Raw genomic sequence first — 4,993 nt, 5'->3', positions numbered from 1 at the left:
CGAATAAAGAAATTCAGACGAAGAGGGATAAACAAAAAATTAGAAGCCCAAGAAAGGGCATCTGAGTTCTGATGGAGCTGGATTTTTCAACGCACCAAAGAAAGTTTATGTTTCATAGTCGTAATATGCTTCAGTATACTTTTTTTTTGCGGGCAAGCTTCAGTATACCAGAGTTTCAGAGTATCTCGGTGTCAGCCAGTCGCACTCTTCCTCCTCAAATAAGCACTAGTTCTGCTCCCATGGACATGAGCTTAGTTCCTGTAACAGAGCAGGAGACAGAGGAATTCAGACTTTGATATTTCCTTCCCCTTAACTGACGAAACAGTCGACAAGCGCCAGTGTTTATATACACGGCTATACACACCACACACACATGCATTCCCAACAACGACACGCACACGGACAGACTGTGCCAAGGGACAATTTGCACATTTGTAGGTAAATAAAAATTCCTACTGACATCTACATGTCGAGAAAATGGATCAAGACATATCTGCCTGCACTGACGCACACATGTAGAGAAAAATCTCTAGGAAAATACTGATCAAGACAACACTCATCATACGCCGTGCTGACGGGGTTCCCAACTTTGCTCGACGGGCACTGCTCCCTTCATCTTGTGGATGCTTTCAGGAATGCCAACCTGCAGGTACGTTGATTGATTGAATTAGCGTTCCATTAAACCTGAATTTTGTCAGCATATCATTCACCTGATTTGGAGGGAGATTTACCAGGGTAAACATTCATGCGGATTTGCTTCACAGCTTGGGTTTCCCAGACGCTCTATCATCAAAAGGTGATATCTGAATTCTAGCAGGAGTTCAAAGCAAGATAATTGTAGGTAAGTCAGTATCTAGTCTGATAACCAATTTGCTTGTCGATTACAGAGAGAGATGCAAATAAAGATGATGAAAACATTTTTGCATCGCATCAAAGCAATTTTGGTGTTGATTTCTGATGCAGAACAGATGTTTAGCTAGATAAAGTACTGTGCTTAGTTGATGTGAGCAGAGATAATTAGCATTGGCAATCTGCAGTAAACCGCAACTGCAAGAAATAGACGTCTCCAGCTGGAGCAAGCAGATTAACACTAGTCACTAGTAGGAAGTACTAGAGATGTCAATGTATTAGGATTGGAGGTACTACAGATGCACTAGCAGGAAGTACTAGAGATGTCAATGGATTAAAACTTTACCTCTTTATGCTAATTTTGATGATTATTGAGACGAGCACAATGCAGTAAGCAACGAGATATGCTTGTCCATGAAAATGCAGATACTTGTCCAAAAAATGTGGTACAGAATGTGGCACCGAGACCGAACATCAAAAGATTTCGGAATAAGCAGATCCTATAAACGAAAAAACAACCAGTTGGAAGTTACTTATATTATACTGGAATATAGCACGAGGAAAGATGGTTAACTAAACCATAATAACACCAGGAAAGGAATTGTAGCATACGCACCTCAGTTATCGTCAGTCAGACTTGGAGTGAGCACAGGAGGGGAGGAGCCTTCTTAGAAACTTCTTTCCGCTGGTTTCTGCTTCTGCTTCTGCTATAACTGTGGATTCTGCTTCTGCTTCTGGAGCTCCAGTTATGAATCCTGATTTATGTGGGATAGGGACCACGTGATGGAAATACTCCCCACCTTCTCTGCACCGTCTTTCCAACTCGGGGCAGCCCATTATGTATAGGTCGTCAAGGGCTGGCAACCTCTGAAGGAGACCGTTCGGAAATTCTTCTATTGCTGGACAAAACGTGACCCATAATTGCCGAAGAGAAGTGAGGCCATCCATCCCATCAGGCAACGCTTTCAGGGCAGTGCAGTTATCCACCGTTACCTCCCTCAGTTTTGTCAGATCTCCGAGGTTCGAAGGCAGCGCCACCAAACATCGTAAGCCTTCAATCGACAGTCTTTCAAGGGATGTAGGCAACCTTGGAATATCCACTAAACTTTCAACGTTCGGAGGCAGTGGGGTCTCCTTCTCTGACGATATTGAAATAGTGGGACATTCCTCTAAACTTATGATTTTGAGAACGGGGCTCAGTGGAAAACTTGCAAGCTTAGGGCAGTCCTCGATTTCTATCTCTTCAAGCAACGGGAATGTTACTAAGCTATCAATAGCCACTCCCGCTCTGTTTTCTGCCCATCCCTCTAGACTAGGTAGCTCTTGCAAGATCATCTTCTTCAACTTTGGGAAAATCTGTAGAGGTCCATCTTCTGTGCAAAGGTCATAACATAATGTCTTCAGTTTATACATGTAGCGTAAGGCTAAGTACTCCAGTGAGGGTGACAACCATACTAAAGGTATATTCTTACACCTTGTCCATTCGGAAATCATGAGTTTTCTTAAGCACTGAAACATCTGAGGTTCCCTCATCCATTGTGGCATTTCTAGGCCAGCATATCCATACAACTCCAAAATTTGGATCTTGCTATGAGGTTCTAGAGACTGGAACACTTCTACCTCATTATATGCCTCATTTTCAGGCCGGAGGTATCTTGTACAGCCCCAAGAGAATAACAACTCACTCAGATTTTGCTTCTGCCAGAGATTGGCTTCTTTTGCATGCTTTACACTCTTTATTTTTCCCAAGTTGTACAGTTCCAGCCTATTGCTAAGGTGTTGCAGGTCTTTGAGCTCCTCAAGACCACAACCATCTCTAGTATCCACAACAAATGTTGTTAGTGTGCGAAGGTTGTTCAGTTGACCAATGTTTCGAGCCATCCGTAACAACTCACATTCTAAAAGATAAAGATGTATGAGCTTTCTCAAGCTTGTCACCATATGTTTTGGCAACTCTTGTAGCATAGTGCAATAATTCAATCTCAACGTTTGCAGGTTATACAATTGACATATTGAATCTAGCAATCTAGCATTGAGTACACACCTGGAGAGGTCAAGGTACTGTAAATGTTTTGCATTTTCGGCCTTCAAACCGGTGATAAACCAATTTTGAATATCCAATGCTCGTAATGATAGATGTGGCAACCGTTTAAAATCTAGCAGGCACTTTGATGGAGCTAATAAAGTACGGAGAGATGTTTTGCCATCGTACAAACCACATGTTTGTTCAAATTCAACCTGTGTTGAAATTTGCAGGTGACAAACATTTTTTACCAATGCTTTCTGTTCGATCAATTCTTTTATGGTGGCACATTCATTGCTGACATCTGTTGCTAATTCATGCATTAAGTCATGCATTTTACATACTATTACCTCATATGTCATGTAAGGATAATCGTTGCCAGAGTCGACTACCACTTTCATATCTTGCAGGAAGGCCCTCGAAATCAATTCAAGGAAAATGAACTCTCCTTTGTGATTTAAATCCATTGTTCCCTCTTCTTGAATAAAGCCATTTGCCATCCATAGTTGGATCAACATATCCTTCTTCATCTCATAATCCTTGGGGAAAACTGCACAGAATGCAAAACATTGCTTCATTTCAGGTGACAGGTGTTTGTAGCTTAACTTTAGTATGGGCATGACCTCATTATCCCCAATGTTAGTTTCTTCAATGGTCTTCCATTCATGTACTTGTTGCTTTGAACTCAGAAACCACCCAATGTCTTAAGAACAAGAGGTAGCCCCCCACATTTATTGACAATACGTCTTCCGATTGTGACTAACTCTGTTTGCTCCTCTACACCATTGTTAAATGCTTTGTTTGAAAATAGTTTCCATGAATCTTTTTCACTCAGAAATGCTAGATCATGGGGCTTAAGGGTGGACATTATAGAGGCCACTTGCTTGCTTCGACATGTGACCACTATGACACTTCCTGGCCCACCAACAGAACACAACAGTGGCTTCAGTTCATCCTCCCACAAATTCTTTTCTTCATTCCATACATCATCGAGAACAAGAAAAAACCTCTTCTGGCCAATGACTTCATCAAGTCGCTTTTGCAATAGTTCCACAGTGTCAGGCAACTTGCATCTTTCATTTGTAGCCAATTCAATGATGGCTTTCACCATAGCAATAACATCAAAATTGTCTGAAACACAGTGCCACATCTTCAACTGGAAATGTTGCTGAACTTTTTGGTCATTGTACACCATCTTAGCAAGTGTTATCTTGCCAAGACCTCCCATACCAAAGATGGGCAGCACCTGCACCTTTTGCTGATCTTGCTGGTCTAGCAGCAACTTCACCACCCCCTCCTTGTCAACATCTCTTCCAAAGATCTCGGCAGACTCATCCAGTTTGGAGTGTGTCTGCCGCCAAGGATGTAGTGGCTCCTGACGATGGACAGAATTCTCAAGGCCAAATGTGTTCATCTCCACAACCAGCTCCTTGATCCTACCGAGGACTCCCTTCAATTTCTTGCTCATGGTAAAGCGGAAGAGGAGCGGGCTGCGGCGTGTGACATAGCCGAGTACCTTGCGGGAAGTGGACTTGCCGATCTGGGCTTTGCGGCGCAACGCCTCGTACTGGAAGTCGTCGAGGACGTCGTCGGCCTCGTAGGCGACGGCCTTGAGCTTCTCCATCCAGCTCTTGATGTAGGCATTGCTCTGGCTCCTTTCCTCGGCGTTGGCCAACTTGCACTCCACGGCTAGCAGATGGCGCTCCAGCGTTTCGCGGTCGTCGTCCAGGCCACACATCCGGGTCACGGTCTGGACGAGGGCGTTCGCGGCCTTGCCGGCAACGCCGCGCACCAAAGGGAGAAGCAGTGATTCGGCCATGGTGCTGCAGATCGGGGGAAGAGGTCAAGAAACTGCAGCATGCAGCATACGAAAGAAGGGAAGGAGGATTCAGCACTGACAGAGGAACAACCGAAGAAGATAGAAATACAGCCAAGAATCAAGAATCAAGAATGGAGGAGAGCATGCACCTGAGCGACACCCAAAATCGATCAGATCCAGCGCGCCGTCGCCTCGCCTCGCCTGTGGAGCTCTCTCGCCAAGTCCGGCTGCTATGGGGAGCAGTACTGATTGGGAGAGGGGATAGTGCCGTCGGTGGAAAAAGAAGGAAAGGACATGGCGAT

At 44.4% G+C, this 4,993-nt stretch overlaps 1 pseudogene; it reads right to left on the bottom strand.

The window, feature by feature from the left end:
- Positions 1 to 274: 274 nt before the first annotated feature.
- Positions 275 to 4,993, bottom strand: LOC119336820 (annotated as a pseudogene).

This window comes from Triticum dicoccoides, chromosome 7B (assembly GCF_002162155.2).
Source record: "Triticum dicoccoides isolate Atlit2015 ecotype Zavitan chromosome 7B, WEW_v2.0, whole genome shotgun sequence".
Taxonomy (NCBI): Eukaryota; Viridiplantae; Streptophyta; class Magnoliopsida; order Poales; family Poaceae; genus Triticum; species Triticum dicoccoides.
Note: the sequence above shows the minus strand (reverse complement) of the source record. Positions and strands in the feature narration are given on the sequence as shown.